The 23810-nt window shown below is 37.7% G+C and overlaps 1 protein-coding gene across 4 annotated transcripts in view; it reads left to right on the top strand.

The window, feature by feature from the left end:
- Positions 1 to 23810, top strand: part of Brd8 (Bromodomain containing 8) — a 94795-nt gene that overhangs the window by 56481 nt on the left and 14504 nt on the right. For 3 of the 4 annotated variants that reach the window (XM_069138003.1, XM_069138004.1, XM_069138000.1), the window contains one exon: positions 8527 to 8665. The gene's annotated coding sequence lies outside the window, so the exon portion shown is untranslated. Of the gene's footprint in view, positions 1 to 8526; positions 8666 to 15643; positions 15824 to 23810 lie in introns of all 4 variants that reach the window. The other variant, XM_069138001.1, reaches the window with a different exon arrangement.

The following is a 23810-nucleotide window of genomic DNA, read 5'->3' as shown; positions in this document are numbered from 1 at the left end:
CTCGAGCCGTTTCACCGTCTTACGAATGGACTGAGCTTTCCACCACCCCGCTCGCTGCGCAGCTATGGAAAAAAGAGAATTATTGTAATTTCGGTATCACGGAGATTGAGTCACGATGTGGGTATACCCACCCATGCAGAGAAAGGCGAAAAAAGAAAGTCTTTGAAAAAAGAAAGAAACGATACCGACGGGGGAGAAAAAAATGGAGTGAAATATTAAAAAAGTAAGAAGAAACGTCAGCGGATAGGAAATATATGTTCAAGTGGCGGAAGTTATTGCACGAAAAAAATAAATAAAGACGTATAATGCCTGCTCTGACTGACGGTCGTGTTTCATTAAAAAGGATTCTTGCTTCTTTCGACAATTAATATGCAAGCGAATCTTATGGAAATTACTTTTTGCGCATCTTTTTGAGGCTGAAAAAAAATACAGAAGAAATATCTGATTGTAAATTATTATTCAACGTTCAAACAAAAAGTGCCGTACCTTTTTTTTGTTTCAACTCTGTCTCTTTGATGTTACTGCGCTATAAAACCACCTTTTTATCTCCGTTAATGTTCAAGATCAATTAAACCAAAAAAGGCTTCATACTCTCGTCGTTGTTCATCGTTGAATCGGTTGGCGTGGTTTTCTCTCCATGAATTCCGGTTCATCTCTCATAATTGTACGGAGTGAAATTTCCCTGAAATTCATTTTAGGCAGATTTCAGTGAATTTGTCTAAAGTAATCATGTAAATAAAACCATTCATCGCAGAATGAAATCGAAAGAATCTGTTAGATTTCTAATAATCTTGAAGCGATTTGAAACGAAAATTTTGTTTATAATTTCTATACTTTACATTTTTTTACCCCAAAAAATGTAAGGCTATTTTGTAATAAAATTAATGCAAATTGTATCGATTCGCGGCCAAACAATTTTCACTGTCAATCACATTCAGAATGAGACAGTTTAAACTTTTAAACATTATATTACACAATTCCAAAGTTCCTTAGCCGGTTGAATTTCTTCCGGATGAAGCAGCGAGATGAGTTCTGGAAAGAGTTTTGTAACAGCTTCACAGAGTTCTCACTATAATCCTTATATAACGTAACTTTTTTCGATACCGCACCAGTAATGAAAAAGTTACACAATTTTTTCCTACATTCGATCCAAAAAAAGTTTATATATATATATATATATATATATATAAATATATATATAACGTATAATTATGTACGTAGCCTGCTGATTTGAGACTTTTTTCTTCGCAACGGTTTGGTGAGTTCTATTAAAGAATTTTTAGCAGCTTGTTCGAAGAATTAATACGTCGATAATTAATCTAAAATCAGCATTTTTTCAATCATCTCGTGCCAAACTTGAATTTTTCCAAGTTTTAGGCACCGTTTAACGAAATTCTAAATTTATTTCTAACTTAACCAACGTAAATATGTAGGCGTTAAATCGTAACGCAGGATTTAATTTTGAACGTCGTTTAGCCAAGAGAAACCTGCAACTTTAGGCCAACACAATTTATGCCGCCACAAATTTCACGGAATAAAATTAACTCACGCTATTATTACTTTCATTCATCCGTCGAAGTGTATTTCATCAGAAAATCGTGGGTGTGCGTTAATTGTGGGAAAGCCTCTGAAATTCCGATGTGATTAAGACGTTGAGAACCACAGAAATATACTCGTTGCGTGAAATGATAAAATGGATAAATAGATAAATACGATTCAAATACTTCAAGCTTCAAGCTTGAATTGTCAAAGCTTCCTAGGAATTCTACAAACTTCAAGTGGTACGTCCAATTGCATTGGCTGCGTGCTGTGAAAACGAAATAAATATCCATCTGAACACTGTTCCGGTATCCGAAACTCTCCATTTTCCAAAATTGTTTTGGAATCTTAGCAGAGAACTAATCCGAATTTATTATAAGCCGTAATAACTTTGCCAGGCGTAAACTGTGCCAACAAATTGCTCATCTGACTTGTGGGGTGGTATGCTTCGTGTTTACCAATCGGCGCCCTCCCTCAAAACCAGAGAGGGTAAATACAGCCGGGCTCCAAGTTCAACCTAATGTGGTTGATCTCACCCCGCGGTTAACCAGCCTTGCACCCGGTTGACACGCTGCTGTAGAAATTGACGTCAGAATTTGTTATTTACAATACTCTTGAGTCTGACGCACACCATCCATGAAGCGTAAACGTACCTGCAACGTTTCCTGTGCGTGTATGCGTGAGATCAGCCTGAGGCGAAACGGACGGTTCAATGCCAACATCCAGAGGAAATTGTTATAAGGGAGTTCAACTTGTATAGTCTAGTTAGAAATTATGCCGTTTGTACGATTTTTAAGAGACGATATCAAAGATACAGCATTACTGTTAGAAATGGTCAACCATTGGTCAGAGAAATTGTGTGAATTTTGATTTGAAAGAATTTTTTATCACAGTCGGACGTAAGGTGTACCTTTTCAATTTATTTGATCAAGTGCAATCGAATATTAGCAGGTTTGTTATACTTTCTTGTCTCAAATTGAGGGATTGAACATAGATGGATGAAGCGCAATGAGTTTTGTTCCACTCACAATGTACGCGAATTGTGAAATATCAAGAACGTGAATAAAGAAACGAAAGACAAGAATTCTTCGAATGAACGTTACGGATCGAGTCTTTAAGGTTGGTAATAATTTTAATGCTATTCGTCAGTGTTTCTGGAACTTGGGGCAAGTGAAGTCTTTTATCCTGCTTATCGTATAATTCACGATCTGCTGACTCGCCAATTTAAAGGAGATGGAGGTATAGCCTTTTCACTGCAGAAGTTGGAAGAAATAACAACGCACCTTGTGGCTTCAAGAATATCGGCCAAGACCATTAAAATTGTAAGACCTATACGTGCTGTGAAACCTTGATTTGTGGTCACTTGACACTCGGAATACCATATCCGTTCAATAGTTCTGAATTTGAAGTTTTCCGCAGTAGGTTATTAACGGAATTCATTTTACTGACATTGATGTTGGCCGTATCGAAAGAAAAAATCAATCAGATATTGAACGAGGTTAAAGACGTTCAACTTGGTCGGAGTGCCTCTTATACTTTACCCCAAATATCTCTGTATTTTGTTTACGAAGAAGACTTCGTTGGATTTTCCCTTCGATAAATGGAAAAACAGCCTCGCGGCGTAACCGTATGGATGAGAAAAATTGCAGAGTTATTCTTATAGCTCGAACGGGTACAGGAGTTCAATTTCGTAACACAATACAAAGTCGCGAGACATGCGTCGTAGTAACGAAAGAAAACAAATTATGGAACCTGCAGCTTTATCTCACTGACTTCGAAGTGAGATCAATATCCCTAAATATAAGATACGAATAATGGTATCATCATGTTTCCGTGAGAAGTTCAGACACGACAACATTCGACAATTTATACTAACTATGCATTGAACCAAGAAGCTGGAATTATTGCTCCGGATATCTTGGTTCAGCACTAGTTTGCATGATACAGCGGAGGCAAGTGAGTTAATAAGATAAAGAAAGTCATCTATATGACCAATTAAGCCACCTGTCTTACCGATCAAGCCGTCTGTTTTACCGATTAAGATACCTGTTTTATCAACTAAGCCACCTGTCTTACCAACTAAGGTACCTTGGTTGAACGCGATCGTTAGCGCCGTGTCATTACCTGAGAGTTACCCTCACGCCACAACTTGACATCCACTAGATCTGGGCAATTACTGATCATACACCGTCGTAATGTGGTTAACCTGGATCCACGGACAAAGGTGTATCCTAATGTTCGCGAGCTCACCAGCAGACCTAGATTGGTACAATATTTTTTCAGTGAGGATAAACAGACGGCGAATTGTTTGTCCTTTACGCGAGGGTGGCAAATGGCGTTCGATAATACGACGAAGGGCAGTTTGCGCGATGGGGAGAAAGGGTTTAAGCTGTAAAATCGTTGCGTGGAGAAAACTGAGCGGCCATAAGGAAACCGAGAACGATGTCAGGGCCGACCGGAAGACCTCTGACTTCTACGGAATTTTTCAACGGCGTCGAGAGGGTGAGGAAGAAATGCTTTCCAAGCCGCACAGTTTTCCCAATCTTGATCCTCAGTCCTCGAGGAAAAGTGGAAGGGAAAAAGTGAAACGAAAAAAAAACAGAATAAAGAATGATAGTGATAAAAAATGCGAAAACAGAAGGCACAGGGAAAACGTTCTGGTCCCCTGCCTCGATGGCGATTCTCGATATCTCTGAAGACAAGGGCTGAGCGAGGGAAAATATATTTTGGGGTTGGTGCATACGGACGAACACACGTCATGGAAATGGTGAAAGTTTCAAGACCATGAGGAAGAGGTTGGCTGCAGATGAAATACTCGAAGCGGAGGAATTGATACCGTGCCACGATCATCGATGCAAACAAGCGTGAAAGTGAGCATTTGCCAATGACGACGTGAAGGAAATCAAACGCCCCACGGTCACTGAACATCGAATAAAGTCGGAGAGATAGGGAGAGGTAGAGAGCGAGAGTGAAACAGAGTAATAGAGAGAGTTTGGATGACGGAAGTAAACGGTTCGATCAAATCTTTGGAAGTGCAATTGTGAACATCGATAAGAAACTACTGCCGAAGGAATGTTATGAGGGAGTATAAAAACCAGCGAAGAAGAAGATGATGTGGAAGTCGAAATGAGACGATCACGGTGCACTTGCCAGTTTATCGATTCCCAAGACAGACGGCCGTTTCCTGCTACTACCTATACGGGATATTCTCGAGCAGGTCTGCAGTGATGGGAGGGAAATTAAGCTGGGTCCTCTTTCTGGTCGACCAGTGCCAGCTCGTTGCGTTAGTCTTCTCCCATGGGAGGTGCGGAGCTCTGACACAAAGGCTTTTGATATGATCGGTGAAAGTTTGGAGACGAAAACTGGCCCCAAAGAATGGAATGAACTTTGAAATTTATCATCTTGGAGAGACTTTGTTTCCTAAAAGCATAATGAGACGAAGATTTGCGTGGCTTTTGGTCATGTACTTCCATAGCCTCTCGACCTGGAAAGTTGATTTTCGCTTCACCTCCTTGGGTCACAAAGTAGTAACAGCTTGGGCGCCGCAGGACGGAAGTAAATAAACGATGCTAGGACGGTCGTATGTGTTTGAACTTAACCAGCTGTCCACTGTTAAGACTGATTTGGTCTCTGGTGAGATCGACTTCCGAAATGCCGAATAGGAGTGGGCTAGACGTACACATGGGTATAGGACTCAGACATGGGAATTGATACGTCGGAGTGTGGGTGGAAATGGACCTTGAAAGGATCAGACAGTGAGTTGACGGAACCTGATTAATTGCCGAGAGATGAAGGTGGATGAAGCTTGAGAAATGGCCTCTGAAACGTGGCCAAAACGCGACTCCAAACAAAAGTTTTCTATATTGCTTATGCGAGAATTTTCGAACATTCAAATTGGTCTTTCAATGTTTTCTTCATTGATTCGCAATATGATGATCGATTATCATTCGTGAAATATAATCGCATACCTAATCAAAGTGGCGATTGAGTCAGGAGTTTTTCATGAAAAGAATGATCGCACTTTTATTTAATATTACACGAGCAGCATCAGGACGTGTTGAAATCAAGAGATGAAAAATTCAAGTGCATTGGGTGTAAGGTCTACACACTGAATTGGCGTGAGATGAACGTGGTCACGCCACTCGATGGCTCAGATGAAAAACATTTGCATTTCCAGACAGTCGCATTGTTTCTGAGTGAAATAATATTGGGATTTGCCCGCTTTTCGTATCCACTTGGAATTTATTATAATGTATGACTAAAATGTCCTTTTCGTTTTCTTGTTCTTCTTCTTCTTCTTCTTCTTTTTCTTTTACTTCTATACCGTAAAAGAGCTTCGCTTGGATCAGCTCAAGCTTAATCGTAAAAGTCTGCTGCGTTGTTCTTTGCAGGAATTGAGAATAGCAGTGTGGGAAGCTGGATCTCTGTACTCGATTCGATTACTTATTTCATTCGGATACGTTTGGAAAATTTGCGGTTCAATTTTTTTCGAACAAATTGCTTTCGCAATTCCGGAGACAAATTAAGGCGTTGAAAAATCTCACGCCACTTGAATCTTACTGTACAAGTCAAGCTGACGCACATTTATTTTGAAGGTTTGATAATATTTAGAAAATGATATGCTTAAGATTACACAGAAATTTATATTGTATTAATTGCAATCTTCCCCAGAATTTAAAGTTCCGGTAAAATCAGTCGAATGAATCGATTCAATGAGTTGCACAATATATGCGCAATAAGTGTTTTTCGAGAACAAAAATTATTCGTTTTTGAATTTCAAAACTTGCACTAATTGTAAGAAGAATAAATTTTCAATTTTGACCGCCGTATTGAACACGACGTTCTGCATTTGAAAGAAATTCCGATTCATCGTTTGAATAATTGACTGCTAGTTGAATTTGAAATAAAAAACGGAACAATAAAAACAAACTGTAAAAATGAGACGATAATGTGAAAATGAACACCGTTAATTATTCCAAGTTTGAAATTTCATATTTTTAGCACTTTTAATCAGGTTTTGAGCTTGTATATAACTTCAATTATGGGTCTGGCTTCTGTACAACAGTTTACTTAAACGAGAACTTGGGTTGCGTGTTGAACTTGCAGAGCGATATCACTTACAAAGTGCGGGAGGCGTCTCGGTTTTACTTGCAGAGTTTACATTGTTGCTTTCTTGGAAATCTGGGTCATTCAAACAATGCGTATTGACGTTTCAACCGAAGTGAGAAGGAGGGAAAGAGAGAGAGAGAGAGAGAGAGAACTCGCCCCTGTATTACATTGAACCCTAAGTAATTACAACAATACGTTACATAGCTCAGCGAAGCTACAAAATCCAACGAGATGTTAACTGCAAACACTGGTTTTGTAAAGAAGATGCTTTTTTTCCAAATTCCAAGATGGATAAAGACGCGGTAGTAAAATATCACAACTAAGTCGATGTTGGTTAATCCAAGTTACGCATGGTATGTGTAATATTTCTTGGAAAAGTCTGAATAGATTCAGAAGTGAAAAAAGCTCCGCCTAACTCGGAAAAAGGTATTTAGAGAATCCCAGAAGAATTCAGCAAATGTTAAAGTGAGATTCAGATATTTCAGCAGTATTTCCCAAGTGAAATTATATCGATACTGCTTGGTTTTTATATTTTCTCACTCTAATGTTTCTCAATACCACTCATTATCGGTACCTACCTCTCCAGAATTTGACCTAAAATGCAAATATACCCGCGTTTTCACGAATTATGCTCGATTAACGACAAATCCCTGAATGAAGTTTACAGCCTGTCAAAATGGCGACTCATTTTCAAAACCTTGCACAGTGTCGACCTGATGTCACTTGATTTGTTCCAACTATACTGAGAATGGATCCAAGTCTTCAGCCTTCCATCCTTGTTCCGAAATTTATACATTGAATTTTTTTCCCCAGTCAGACAGTTTCAATCAGCTATTATTTCACTCCAAACCTTGGTAACGATGTCTTCTTAACAGTTTGTCATGCTTTTTTCGTCCGGTTTTTTGGACGGTCATATTTTACCTCGAAGACCTAGAAACTCTGATATATTATACCGAGTGACACCTTGTTTTCAATTAAACCTACCTACGCCACTGTCCGTCTAAATGGAACTCTGGGTGATGTATCTTCTTTCGCAATGGTATAACATTAAACGTCCATTGCTGAAACCTATTCTCATTCAGGCTTCGGCTCAGCGTTTTACACGAATCTTACCTACACTATAAGGTACTCGATGCCGAAACGAGGGTGATTCTTTTTTGTCCGATTGTCGTTTCTACCGTAATTGCACATTGGTAGAAGAAGCTTAACGTTACTATCCTTTACCAGTATCTTCCAAGACTTTCTCATCTTGAAAGACTTGAAGCTAAAGCTCATCGTGATATGCGTTTATAACTACTTTCTTCGAATTGGAAGACCTTCGGTACATGCCAAATACGAAGTAGCTAAGGTTCCGGATATTTACTCACGTTCGAAACTCGTTTCAGGAAACTTCGCCAACGTTCTATATTTCGCAACTTTTTCATTTCACCGTCGAGTATAACTCTGAATGAAAATGTATATACATAGAATTCAATTACCAGTCAGCTCAAATCGATTGCTTCAAGTTTCATTTCAAGATTGCGTCACTTTCTTCAACCACTCGATATACCTACGCGTATCACAAAAAGCGACGCAACAATGAATTCGATTTTAGTTCTATCGCTTTCTCGGTATCATTCCTACCCATTTGATATTTCTTTAGAACTGTTGATGCCTCTTACATTATTATTATTATTATTATTATTATTATTATTATACTTATATTCACCGGTGAAATATACCCAACAGTTTGTTAAATCTTGACTGCGATTACACATCTCATACGAAATTCATGCTACTTTGACTATTGAAATACCAAGACAGAGAATTCATTTCCCGGTATTCGATGCTGATGGTGTTAAACTTGTGTTTGATTCAACTGCCGTTTAACCATTCCAGATTAAACCACCAGGTAAGACGTGGATCAGGCAGCCTTTGTTTCCGGCTACTTGCTGGCCACATCAGAGATCCTACGGCTGCCATGGTGTAGAAGATTGATTGGGTGATGTACGAGTGCCTGGATAGCGTGAGGATCAAGGTAATATATGCTAACAAAGTTACTTTCGTTCCGCGATGCAAATTTTAACGCTTGCAAATAATGGAAATCGTGTGTGGAAAACAGGCGTCTCACGTTTTGAGTGCTTGCACGGCCTTGTCTGGGTCGTTATGGTACCCAGTATAATCACTGTTGAAGAGGTCGTTGAACCAAATATCGATGCGCGTTATTTATTTTATAACGAGGCGGTCTAACGTCTAATTATTTGTGCGATAATTAATTCGTTACTTGCAAAGATCTATTCACACTGAGTAGAATTTCATTTGTTACAGTAAGTAGAAAAATTCAGTAATAGTTAATAGGTAAATGAACCGCTGTGGCGTAAATCGGGCTCCCGATGAATTATGTTTGCCTGTCAAACCTCGATGAGAATAACTTGAGGTGTCGCAGACGCGTGATCGGAATTGTGAACTGAAACCAGCTTTGTTATTACATATTATAATTTCACAGTGCATTAGGTGAACAGGAAAATTGATGGAATGGGTGAGACGGAAAGAGGGGATGTAAATTGATATTTCAATTCCTTGCGACCTCCATTCTTGTACCTACGTTGTAAAGTGTTCGGTTTAATCTCATCTGGAGAGAGTTTCGTTAAACAAGAATATAATCGAAGAAAATATTGTTGTACGCATTATCCTTATATCAAATTTCACTCCTAACATGGCTAATTGATTCTTTGCTGTTCTTTCTCTCTTTTCTTTTCGTTTTTGGTCTTTCTATCTACGTAAACTTTTATAAAGTGGGGAGAAAACACGCTCACAGCGATAGGTCTCAAACTAAAAATTGCTGAAAAGTACAAAGCTTTTAATGCTGAGGCTTGACTCCCGTTTTATTTCCTCTCACTCTCTCCCTTTCTTTTCACCCTGTGGTACCATCGAAGTAGAAGTATTGAATCTGGCATGTGCGTCGAATTTGCTACTGAGGCATGAGGATCACGCATCAAACTTAATAATGAATGGTAACTTCGACCCAGCTGCTCGAGTAACCTTAAATGATAATATTTACCCGAAGTGTGGGCGTTATTCGCTCTCTCCACGTAGGCGGTATTCGAGTCTGAAAATCATTATGCGAATTTGGACCAACCCTGTAAATTGGCCAGTCTTATCCGTCGTGGAAATGATTTCTACGCGTGACTACGAATTTGATTTTACGATTGATTATACTGAGAGAAATTTTTAGTTTCGGTTACCGCTCAGTCCTTAAATATTTTCAATTTTCACCATAATCGAAAAATATAGTAACTATTGTACTTTTTTTGCACAAATTATTTTCGTATATTATAGATACCTGTAGAATAGCTTGCATTTGTATGATCGTTTTTCTCATATCATATGATGAAGTAATTATAATTTGTTGTAGAATATCGTAAAATTCCTGGTTTAATCAAATCACGAACCTTAGGTTTTTCATAAGAATCGCGTATTGATACAAAATGAGTTCAAAAATCTACGATGGATTATTTAAATTCGAATAGATTATACTCAAAAGATGAGAAAATTACTCTTTGAGTGAAGACCTGAATTCTTCCCGATACTTAACTTGTCTCTAATAACTTTTCCTTGTCATAGAAATGCGACGTCTGACGGTGGTTCAAAAATAGCATTTTGTACTTTCTTGTACGTATTCGTAATCTCATCGATCTGAATCGAATTCTAACATTGTCGATGATTCCAACTTTTTCGCAGGAATTCATAAAATGTTGTACTTTTCAATGAAATTCTTACAATACTGCGGAATAAAAAAATTTGTGTCGCCTTTTTTCGAAATTGCGATAGAAAATTGCAGATTTTTGTAATTTTTTTTTTATCAAAGCTGGTACTTTTTTTTTAACAAAATTGTACGAATTTCTACGTAAAAAAAAAAAAAAAAACGCATCTTGTCCGTGTCGGAAATTGTAATCAATCTTTTACAAAAAATTGTATATTTTTATAATTCTTAGTAGAAATTTGTAATTTTCTATGCAAAATAATACAATTTTCAACGAAGTCCACTTTGTTATACATTGGCGTAGAAGTTATTTTTATCAGGGATTCTTCTCATCGCTACACTTGAACTACGCCAAAAGTAGGTCTGAATCCTCATAGATGGTGGCGAATTGTGGTTTGTTTTTTTTTTTTCTCTCTTTTTGCGTCTTTGCCCAAAATGCTTCTCACGCTTTCCAGTCGAGGTGTCTTATTGTGCGTGCTCTCCGGTTTAGGCGTACGATTTCCAATTTATGCCAGTCTTTTTCCTCGATGTCACAGCTCAATGGATACGCTGAAAGGGGATGCTAAAATTTACGTCGGCACCTGGCCTTGAAAAGCTACACCTAAGGTTGTTCTGCAATATCAAATTAAGGATATATCGGGGTGGGAAGTCTGAGTAAAAAGTTAGGAAGAGTGATAAAACCGTTTTAAAAATTGCTTTAGTCGTAGTAAAAACGGATGGAAAGACATCTTAATGATATGACGGGATCGAATCTGAGTAAATACGAATAACACAAGATAAGATGTAGACTGTTTTATAAAAGGTTTTACAATTAAAAATTTAAAAATCATTAAAACCCTGGCGTTTTTAATCAGAATTTAGTATTTTTGAACTTAATTTCTTCACAATAAAGATCTCTTGAGATCGTTTAAAATTGTTCTTTTTTTTGCTTTTTTTCTTCAAAATAAGATATCTCCAGAGTGAATAAAAATATATTTTTACAACTACGTTACAAGAAACGATGTTCGTCAGGGATTCCATTTGCGGATTATAACTAAACTATAGTGTGAAATTTTTTACAATTCCTTTCAGATAATTTACGGTCATCTGGTCAGTGATCAGAGTAAGCCTAAAAATATCATTTATATTATATACGATGAAAATGACCAGAGTCTTATCATTTTCGACGTTTTAATTATATAAAACCAAATCAGTAATGAAATTTTTGATATTTTGTAAGCTTATATTATTCGGACTAGTTCAGACTCGTTTCTAGTACATATTGAGAATGTTGTTTCATTCGTGGTTATTATATTGTCATTTGCGCAGGTATAAAAAAATAATGAAAACTTTTTGCAAAGTTATTTTCGATTTACGCTAACTTTTGATCAAGACGTTCCCCCGATTTATCCTTAAGGGGATGGATGGAAACAGGATACCTAAATCGATTCAGGCCCTTCCCTTTTTTTCCCGATATATTCAGCTTGATGAAATATTTTAGTCAAACTATACGAACTGTGTTAGTGTATCGTATAAGCATAGAATCGATATTTTATCAAGACTGGAACTGTTACGCAGGAAATATAATTCCCTCGATATTCATTCTCGCATATTCTGTACCCGAGAATTTTACGACTAGCCAACTTCACAGAGGTTTTGAATTCATCGCAAACCGTCGTGAATCAAGTGATGTATTTATATTAAGTCACAATTTGAACACACAAGTCATTAGAAGCGATGAAAATTCTTGTCGCGATGCTGATAGTTTATTTTCACATTATTTATAATACATTATATACGTGCTTGGTTGAAACGTACGCTTTCATATTATAAACGATATTTATCATAAGTGGATCAATATGCAAGCCACGGATGCAATATAATATGGAATTTAACGTACCTTCCTTTGTTATAATTTAATAATTAATCGAGTCTCGTAGTATGTATTGAAAAAAAAAGAAAAAAAAAACAGCGCAGTAATATTTAGTATGCATAATTAGCAATCATTATATCAGGATAATTTAGATTCAGTTTAAGTTAGGTCTTTATTGTAAGTGAACGGAGCGATTGACTTTCGTCATTTTCATAGTTGCCACGCAATTTCATTATCATTTATTTTCCGGATTTGGCATATTTTTTATTTTATTTCTTCTTTCGTTCTTTCAACTCGTGTGATTAATTCGTTCGCGTGTATTTGAATGCGATTTCTCGTGTTGTCCGGAGAATATCCAGAATCTTGGCAAAAATTTCATGATGAAATTATATCAATTTAATACGTTTTGCAAGTCACGGTCTGCGTTTGACGTTGATACACCGGAGTAAACTGAGGCTCCTATGACCAAGCCGATCGTCAATGTGACGTAAATTTTCTCGAATACCTGAAAAACGAGTAGGTACGGTTCATCAATGTCACAAGGCTGAAAGCTTATTCCTGTATGGAAATTAAAGAGGAGAATCTATTTCACGTGTATGAGTATAATGATCACTGTTTTTCCCCTCATTTTATGTGTCCGGAAGTCGCGCTGATTTCTTCGATCGTGGAAACGAATAGTTTAAAAACCTTTATCGCAAACCCCAAATTTCAACTGATACGATAATCTCGATGAAATAACAGATGACAATCCTTTCTATCGATAAAACCAAATTATTGCAAACTGATTTTTAATTTTATAGTGTATAGGAAATGTGGATCGGGTATTAATGCACAGAGTGGTTAGCTAACGGTCGAATGAATGGTCTAACGCGCATGCGCTGAAATTCTAGAGCAAAAGCAGTTTTTTTGTCAGGTTGACCAACCGTCACAAGTTCGGACGACAGGTCGCCGCGATGTACGTAACCTCAAAAATTTTTACAGCTGTCGTTGGCAATTGTGCTCAACTTCGGTCATCCCCCGATTAATAAATTTTACGAATAAAAACATTCGCAATCCGCTCATTCGATCTTCAAAAACAGTTCCAACGACAAAAATGTTTCATCTATTAAAGATGCCGTAAATATTTTTGAGGTTACATACATCGCGGCTACCTGGCATCCGAACTTACGACGGTTGGTCAACCTGACAAAACAACTGAATTTGCGCTGGAATTTTAGCGCATGCGCGTTAGATCATTCGACAATTAGCTACACTGAGAAAAATTTAGTTTGTTATTTGTATATCGATTTGAAACAGTATACAGATGTGTGACGTGTCTTTGTACTTTTGTACAAACGGCCGGAGCCGATCGTGTTTTCGGTAATAAAATCGAGACGAATCAAAGCATCGTGTGTGAGAAATCCAATTTCAAAGACATTATACTCGGGCCATATTGGGCTGATCGATCACGGCTCGTCATCCGCTTTAGGTGAGATGGTTGAGGCGAGATGCAGACCCTCTGTGAGAGGCGCACGTCTCGGCGCTGACGATAAGCTGACATGACAGCCGACTTTAGGACCTTTCCAAATTGAGCACTGCGATGCGTGCTAAACCCAAGCTTTAACTTCGGCCATATTTTTAGGGGTTGTAAAAAAATGTTCATCGAGTAATCCAACAACGTATTCCCGAGTTTCTAGTCCGAAGGGTAGACACGGTACATTTAAAACCGCTCTGTCGTACCGATCTACAAATATTCTATCACCTTTTTCTTTTTTTTTCTTGTATCGAATTATTCGAACCACGTAAGTCGAAGATTATTCGTTAACTTGGCCTTGTTTTCAAAAGTTTGTTCGAACGATTTCAAGAGCATTACACAAGCATTAGCTAATGTATTTTTTGCTCATTTTTACATCCCACCCGTGATGATGACGGTTGGCAACGTTTTCTTGTTTTGCTCATAACTGTTTTTTAACGTTAGCTAACGCTTTTCGAAAAGTTTATTGGAAAATCGATTCATCACCTGCAAATTGCAAAGAAATGGCATTTATAGTCACATCCTGATAAATTTATCCCTATCTCATGAAATATTAATGACTATTAATTATTAATACGCATTAACATGTTCAGTAAAACGTGAATTCATTGTTTATTTAGTATTAAATACATTGTTTATTTAGTATTAAATACATTGTATATTGTCTTTCTTCTTGAATGCATGCAATAAACATTATATTTGCTAAGATATTATTATTGAGCAATTAATGCATTATTAATACCTCCTTAAAAGGAAAATATTTTAATTATTCTCAAGCAAAAAATTACGTTCTTGTATTGGTGTAATAATATTTTCGAATTTATATTTTAATGGGGAAATTGAAAGTTTAGTTTTTCAACAAAATATACTATTTTATAACTGATTTAAATTAATGTTAGCTAATGCTTGACTGAAATGCCTGCTACTATAGGCTAACATTTGATAACGTTTTTCAGAACGGTCCACACCTGTTTTAGCGTTAGCTGATACTTGAATGGACCCAGACGATCAAACTTTGCGGGCTGTCGAATCTTTGCCATTTTTTTCTCTCCCCAACTTTTTTGCTTATTTTCAATTCTGATTACCCCCATGGGAACCATCTGGAAAACTTTTGCAAGGACCGAGTTTTAGGTTGATACTTCAAACGAACGGGCATTTTTTCTCAATGGTATCCAGCCATCTGTCCACTTGGAAGCGAGTCAAACTGATATCCGAACTTTAAAACGAAATCCGAATCCTAGTATACCCAAACAGTTTTGGGTTACGTGAATAAAATCGGTAAAATTATGCATACACTGAGAGAAATTTTTAGTTTCGGTTACCGCTCGGTCCTTGACTATTTTCATTTTTTACCACAATCGACAAAATATAGTTACAGGTAGAAAATGAAAATTAGTTTTCTAGCCGTTACCGGAAAGTCTAGTATCCGTTGCTATTCTTTCTCATTTACGATCGCTGTTGCTATATTTTCTTGCAACCGTTGCGAAAATTTAACGCTCGTGCAAGAATAAATTGACGTTAAAGCCTTGTTTAACTAAAAAAAGTAGAGTAAACCTCAGAAACTGACTTTGCGTTGCAATAACCGAAAAAGGATCGACGATAGCGCAAAATGGTTAGGCGTCCCTCGTTTTTCGTAATTCCAACAATATTCAAACAGTTTTTTCTTTAACGATACCCGTTTTACTCAATTTTTCTAGTTGCTGTAACCAATGAAATTTTTCTCAGCATACGACGCAATATTTTCGACATTTTGTACCGAAAGGACGTTGCCAAATCCGTTAAAAATACGTCGTAGTATGAATAATTTGGATCTACTCGACTTTCGGTTATATTGAAAATCACTCAAGAGTCGTAAATATAAAAGTTATTCCCTAGTGGAAAATTCCAGGCTTCGCGGGATATGAGCTACACGCTTTTCGCTGTTGGATATTACCGCCGACGCGAATGGAAAGCAAAGACCTTATTCGGATGCTCGAACCTTAACGTCGGAGAAAGTTTGAACGAGAATAATGAAGCTCGGAACTACGGAAGTTCTTGCATTGACGCCTTGAAGTGACTTTCTTCAGCGGTGAGCATACTTCCGGCTTTTCGCCATCTTGATTAAGGAACTGAGTTGGGCTTAATTCGACGATTACACTATTTCAATACGGGCATCGAACGGTTAACGGAAATGGCCTTGAAATGGTTTTAATTCTTCTCCCAACCGACGAAATGTAATCACGCTGGTATCTTCAACTGCGAGCTGAAATGAAAACCATTTGTATAAAATCACTGCGAGAGATTTCTACACCCACAAAAAACACGGAGCGGAGGGACGGGGGAGGAGAGGGAGAAAAAAATAAAGAAAAGTTTTCCCCTGAAGCGCAGGAATATAATGTCGAGTGCTTCGGTGTTGAGCTTTCTATCCCCGTGAGGATACGGTCTTTCTTCCATCGAGACGAACTTCTTCTTGTTTCAGCCAGATTTTGCGAATTCATGTCTAAAACGAGCATGGAATATTCCCTGGTAAAACAGTGAACGTAGATATAAATAGAAACTGCGACAAGATGAATAATCGTCATCGGTAAAATCACGCTCGGAGATAAAATATTTCCTTTTTTTTTTTTTAAGAAAAAATCTATTCTTAGACGCATTTTGTAGAAAATTTTCTCGCGAGAAGACAATATCTTGTTCCACATGCCAAAATTAACGAAGCGATTGTTTCAGAAACGCAAAAAAAAAAAAATTATTGAATAAAATATACTTATAAATACGAAATCTAGATTTTTGTTTAGTCAATTTAATGAGGTGTTACTTTTTTCCATGTTATTATCAAAATATCGAATATCTTCTGGTAAATTAAACTAAATCGCTTCGTACAGTTCGCTAAATTTATTCGGTGGATAAAGATTAGTCAAATCTTCGAAATTACGAGAGCTACAAATCGATTACCGCCATCGAATAATACGTTGCATCGTAAGTTTACATAATTTATTGTTAAAGTGGCAAAATACTTTCCGTGACGCGTTGAAAATCCTTTCTCGCGAGAGAAGTAAGGTGAGCAGTTATTAGGAGGAGTTCCAGGCATCGGTGAAGCATAATCGGCAGAACTAAATCATTCGTGGTCCGATACAATTGAATCACCCTGTCGATTCACAATCGCATATTTCTTCGTCCTTGTTTGATGCGGCGCTTAATTCGTGCAGCGTAAATTACAATGAAACGATAATTCTTTTAGTTACAACAACAAAACGATCAGTTTTCAAACTTTACAAAATGATTTCACTGCGTGGATTTGATTTCGCAATCGCAACAGAATCTACGAGAATTTTAGTGCGATACCTTTTCTCAGACATTACTAAACCATTTTGTATTCTGCCCGCTATAAAATCAACAAAACTTTTTGCTTGTGTGAAAATAATGTTTAGTCGTACGTGTATTACTCCTGAAATTTCATCGCCGTGATAAAATTATTTTTCCGAGTGCACATGTAACTGCACGTAGTTGCGGGAAGTATTCTCAATTAATTTTAGCACTATGCCGATCGTGGCGATCAAATTTAAACAATCGGCGTGTTTGACTCGAGTTGTTGAATGACTTCTCTTTACATCGTAACTTGACGACCGGACCGCCATTTCCTCTCTCCGCATGGTAGGTAATTCAATTTCCGGTATTTCGGAAAGGGAGCATATTGTTCGCGAATCCCATTGAAAACCCTGCAGCAATGGACGTTTCATGGATTTTGGATGATCCGGTAGTCACCGTATTTGTGCCTGTAAAACAACGTCGTCAGAATTTATTTCTCGTTTGGACGGAAGAGGATTCTCCGGGCTAACTTGACCCTTGACCCCCATTAAAATGGGAGTAAAAAACACTCGACGATAATTTTTCTGCTCGTTTGAATTTTTCTCATCTCTTCGATGTCGAATGGTCGAAAAAAAATGTCTACCTCATCGAAAGCCGAGGCACGAATCGAACGAATGGAGTTGCGGTTTAAAAAAACCATGGCCGTCTCAGATTTGAATTGTTTATGAATCGGAGGCTGAGTTAACAGGAAACGCCTGATTTATTTCCCAAGATTTCTGCTGTGCTTCAAGGGCGAATCGACCGGACCGACGGAATCAAAAGTTAGGAAGCGATAAAGAACTGTTCGAAAAATCTTCAGCAATCTATTTACCTCCACTGATGACAGTGAGAAGAAATAAAAGAACATTCCTGTAACTGTGCGATAGAAATTTTACAAATATTTATCTCCAGAGAGAAAGAGAGAAATAGTAAAATTAGATTAGTGTTAGCACGATGCAACCCATGTTTCTGAATTTTTTCAGAAAATTTGTGGAAATTTTGTCAACGACTAAAGTGAGCCGAAAAACATTGTAATCAGATGAAAAAGACCAAAGCTTAATCGCTTCGAACATTCCGAGTACGAAAACTTCGTCTTGATTGTTTTCTTTTCTTTTTTCTTTTCTTTTTTTTATCGATACAATTCTCGATTCAGACCGCGCAACGCATTAATCTTTGAATTAGAGCCAGGCTAAAGGCATCAAGCCAATTATGCAATCGGCTAGTTGAATTGACGAAAAATTACGACCCGCACAGATTCGCGCGGTATCGATTAAACCCGTCTCAAGATGCCTCGGCGTTCATAATTTTTCTTTGTAAATATATACATGTATATATGTATATTTTTTTAATATTTATACTTTCCCCAAGCTCGTCTAAAATTGCGAATAATACCGTAAGTATCCCGGGAGTCTGGAATTTACCATTTTTTTTTCTCTCCATCACCTTCAATTTATCTCCGACACCCGCGTTTTCTTCCTTCTTTATAAAGGGCTCCAGGGTTCTCGGTATAGTGAAAATGGGTTTTTAAGCTCAACACCGTCCCCTCCTCGCCAACAACAGTTCCGTCGTCGTGACTCCGGATGGTTTATGGCCAGTAGTTGGTAATTCATCAAGATTAAGTTTAATGTACGATCGAGGGTATTGTCACTCTCCTCCACGCGTCCGATCTACATGCAATTTAAACGGTGTCGACGAAAGGTTTGCCCCGCCATTTGTTACCCCGAACCTGAGGGGAAAACTCACGAATCGAACCATTGGGGCTTCGGAGGAATTATAAGGAGATCAGGAAAGCGGGCGTCACATGACTCTGCAAGAAAAACAAAATACTGAATCCTAAATTTGTTACCCTGGAAACAGTTGCACCAGACACACAAAGTTCTTTCTCTACTCGAACGGGGAAACTAAGTTCCGAATACCGATTGCCTTTCTCGAAGACTTTTTCAAAGTATCGCCAACTGCTCCAGGAGCTTCCACTGCCGACCTCCTCCCTCTGGACGTGATACACTTTACGAACCTCTTACCAACCTGTCGAGGCTACACGTTATCGCGGTACGTACCTGCTCTATTCCACCGGGAGTAAACGCGAATGCAACGAAGTGTATCCGACCATTTCTTATTAACACTACTTGGCACACAGCAAGGGATGCTGATCCATATCTTATGGAAATACCGTCACTGTAACCACGGAAATGTTTGCATATTTTCCGACTCTTCAATGGCTTGGACGACTTTCAAACGTCTCTGAATTTTGAAAACGTTGGAAAGGGTACCAGAGGTCAACCATTGCCATGTATTAGTTATTCGATGACAGTTTGAAGATATGGACGAATCGATCGACCATCTTTATTTATACGATAGACTTTTCTTGGTATCCAAGATCAAAGATCATAACTTCAGGATGTTGGTTTTGTTTACATGTAAGAATGCAATAGTAGGTTCAGCGATTGACCTTAAATGGTCCTTTTATGTCAAAACTAGTAAGTATACCATTGGTTTTTTAATTGTTTATTTTATCTGTAACGCCTATTCGTTCTTGAGAATTGTTGTGCCAGATGGCCAAAGTAGTTTTCTTTGTTTTTGATTGTTGTCAAATGGATCACGGATAACGTAAGTCATGTTTAATAAAATTTTCACAGTTCTGAGGAGGCTCTCGCACCAAAGTACTGAAACGTTAACATCTATGGATGCTTCTTATCATCGGTCTTTGATACCAAAAAAGATCTGTCACAGTTCGAAAAGTTAATATACGGTTGGAAAAATGTAGTTTCGATTTCTGTACACTACAATTTAGTGTCACCCCAACACTGTCTGATGTCAGTATAACACCGTCTGACATTCATTTAACGGACGCGGGTCAAAGTTCGGACAGACCATTACACCGAATGGTCAAAATTTGAAAGATCAAAACTCAAAACGCTACCATTTTTCATGACCATTCGGTGCAATGGTCTTTCCGAAGGTTGAAAAGTTGAGCTGGACTTTGAAGAGACTCTAAACGAGACTTGTGATTAGCTGTAGCAGCATAGAAGGAAATGCAACATTGTGAACTATGCAGACATTGAAAGTACCGTGTTTGGATTCCTGCTCGAATAATTGGATGGCAGTATCGAGTTTCTACTTAGATATCCTACGTAGGTATTCATTGCTGGTCAGGTTCCTTTTAACAACATGTCGTCAGGACTGAAAGAATATCAAGTTTCTTTTACCTTTTCTGGTAGGTATCTCAGAGATGATTGGTGGCTAGTATAATTCTTAAAGTATGGAAATGGAATGCTCGAGAGGAAATCCTCGTCATAATTGCATGTGGATAATACGGAGCACTCGTGTTGCAGAGTAATTCAACGTAGGATTCCCCAGCTGGTATGTCTCCTCGATCCAACGCAGTGGTATTTCGAATATGGTCTCTTTCGGGCGAAAGAGTCGATGATATTTTATTCATAATCGTTGGTTAGAGGCTTGATTTCCCAAGCCGTGAGTATTCCCTTAACGGAGAAACTGTTTCGACGGTTATCTCTTGCATGACCTTTGCAACGGAGGACGCTAAGCGAAGACCCTGAACGTTCCGCAAGGATGATAAACGCTTTACATCACCGTCGGTCACGCCATTCCTACTGCAATTGCCTAGGGATGAAAAATCACATGCGGTAGCTTTCTTCTCAGGCATAAAAACTCGAGGCCTGATCGAAGGTATTCGAAAATTGGAATTTGATTGACGAGACGTTCGATGGGGTGAGTTTATCCTGATCGCGAATCAATGTGACACCTGAACCTGACTCTGGGAGCTGGTATATCTATCCCTAGTTCTTTGACGATGGAAAACGGATCTCTTATTTCGAATTTTATTACTTTAAGAACGAACGAAGCCGATGTTTTCTTCTATTTTTAAACGAACAATCGCTGCGAGACGCGATATGCAACCAAGTACAATTTCAAGAGTCAAAGAAAATCACGCGCGAGTGACGTTTGATTGCAACCAATATTCCAAAGGACATTTCAAGATATGGTTACAAACGGTTTTTACCAAAGTATTCAACGCAGACAGACTTTATATTTTATTCGTAATTGGAATCTTTTGATGTATGAAAATCGAGACAGTGTGAATATGAGAGACGGAGCAGACCGGGCTGGGAAAAAAATTTTAAGATTCGTTCAAGATATTTCACGTTCACTGAGTTGAAAAACGAAGTTCTTACGGGAAATCAGCTACAGAGTTTCCCGTGCAATTTTGCACGCTGGTATGAATTTTTCGACTAGATTTGTTTAAACGATTTCAGAGGTACTCTCAAGTCAACTTTTCATATCTTGCGTCAAATGTTTTATTTCACAAGATCTTATCACAACTGTCTTATACGTCCATCGACAAAAGTGTTGAAACACCTGGTTCGAAGTTATTCTTGAAGAATATTTCAAACCGATTGGCAAAGTTACATTGTCGATCCTTTTTTGCTAATTGCAACGCAAAATCAGTGTGTTCGGTTTACTGTACTTTATTAGTTAAATAAGGCTTTAACGTCAATTTATTCTTACACAAGCATTAAATTTTCGCAACAGTTGCAAGAAAATATAGCAACAGCGATCGTAATGAGAAAGAATAGCAACGGATACTGGACTTTCCGGTAACGGCTAGAAAACTAATTTTCATTTTCTACCTAGAACAATATTTTTCGACTGTGGTAAAAAATGAAAATAGTCAAGAACTCAGCGTTAACCGGAACTAGAAATTTCTCTCAGGTGTATCGTTCGATCGAAGATCGAAAACTGGAATTCTTTATGAAGCCTCGCAAAGTATGCCAAACAGTTTTTACTAAAAAGTTGTAAAAAAAAGTTATAAAATTTTATTGTCAGAAAGCACTCAGCAGGCTGCGTGAACTCTTAGGCGCCCCTTTTATATAGAAAGTTACTTCGCAGTTTATACTTGGGAATCACCCGTGATCACGTGAAGCCGCGACCTCGAACTTGAAGAACTCCCTTCTATTTTTGGCTCGCGATACGCGGTGGGAAATTCAAACTGTTATACAGTCTTCTTGCTTGCTTCTTACTTTAATCGAATTATCATACAACCTGCAGCCGTTGCCCCGTGAGAATCGATCTCATTTTGGAGTAGGTCACGTCGGTTGAAAATCGCTTCGGTAAATCGTGTCTTTACACTTAGGAGAACAGTAAAATCCATCAGACTGACTGCCCTAAATTTTCTTCTGCATTACCGTCAGGGTCAAGCTTTGGTAAGAGTAGAAAATAACAAACGAGTAGACGAATGAAAAAGTGGTTAAATTTTAGGAAGTCGTATATCGATTTCGAATCCTTAATGAATGAATTGACAGCGTCTCATATACGAGACATCATTTTCCATTCGGTTATTCATGATTTAGATTCCATTTATGACATATTATCCCTGTAGTTTTTTTTTTTTTTTGCATATTTGGACATCTAAGATGTCAATGTTGATGAGTGTTGAAAATGCCTGTTTTTACAGAATAGATGTAATTGTGGGAAGTTTACGGGGACTGGAAAAGTGAAACTCGGTAATCTTGGGTTTTTGGATCCCTACAAAATAGTGGCGCCAATATGGCGGACCCAGAATATAAAATTTGATCAGATTTGTATGAAATTTGTTCGTATGAAGGTTTTTGGGATCGCTGAAAACGAATCTGACGTCTATATTTCAAAATTCAAAATGGCGGATCCGCTGTGACGAACTGAAAATAAAAAAAATTGACTCAATTCACTCATATAAGATCCGAGTTTTTTGATTTTTGAAAATTTCTCATATCCAACTCGATTTTCGAAATCACCGAGCTCGAGAACTTTTATAAATACCCAGTTTCAAGTAATTTAACTGCAAGGAAAAATGTATGCTTCAAAGGGTTAACGATACTTCAAATTAACTGATTTTAATGAAACCAGTATTTTAACGAGGCTCAGCGTACGTAATTTTTGAATAAGACAAACCCCGATCGAATATAAATTTCCAAAATTCACCGACTTTTTCCCAACGAATTTTCAAATTTTTCATCAACATGTTTTTTAATTTTCGGAAAATCCATGGCGACCTGACTTTCGTTCCACCGAAGGAAAAAGCAAACGCCGAGAACGCATGTATAATCATCTCTTCCTGCGGTTAGAGTATGTTTCAGAAGTTTCACGTGTCAGGTGAAACGCCATAAAGTTCACAAAGCTCTATAATATTGTTTGTTTATGCATCACAAGGGCCAGGCTTGAATTTAAACATGTTTGTCTTGTCCATTCTCGAGGCATAGAATTTCGAATTCAGTCTCGGAGAGCAGGCGACCTCAATTTCATTTTCATATCTCGAGAATTCCAAATTACAGTTTTTTTTTTTTTTTTTTTTTTTTCTTTCCCATTACTGGTGAACGTAAAAAAGTTTTGCTCCATCATTAAGAAAAAAAAAAAATAAAATAAAATAAAAAATCACTCCGCAGTAGTTAGCAGCTCATTTTCAATTTTCAGACGCTCCAACTCTTCGAGCGTTTCTTCGATACTTTGAAAATCGAACGTAACTTATTTTGCGAACAAAGTTTATTCAAACTGACCGATCGTTCGTTAATTCTTCGTTGATATATTTCGCAGACTGAAGAAACGTGACGAATTACAATAATCATAAGTTTTAAACATTGACCAAATATTCTCAACGATTCAAAAATTTACTCTGAGAATATTATCTGAGATTCTCGTCACGTTGAAAGTTGAAAAAAAAATTTCATCGCCCCAGT

Source organism: Neodiprion pinetum, chromosome 7 (genome assembly GCF_021155775.2).
Source record: "Neodiprion pinetum isolate iyNeoPine1 chromosome 7, iyNeoPine1.2, whole genome shotgun sequence".
Classification (NCBI taxonomy): Eukaryota; Metazoa; Arthropoda; class Insecta; order Hymenoptera; family Diprionidae; genus Neodiprion; species Neodiprion pinetum.
The sequence above is the reverse complement of the archived record's forward strand: the minus strand, read 5'-3'. Positions and strand labels throughout refer to the sequence as shown.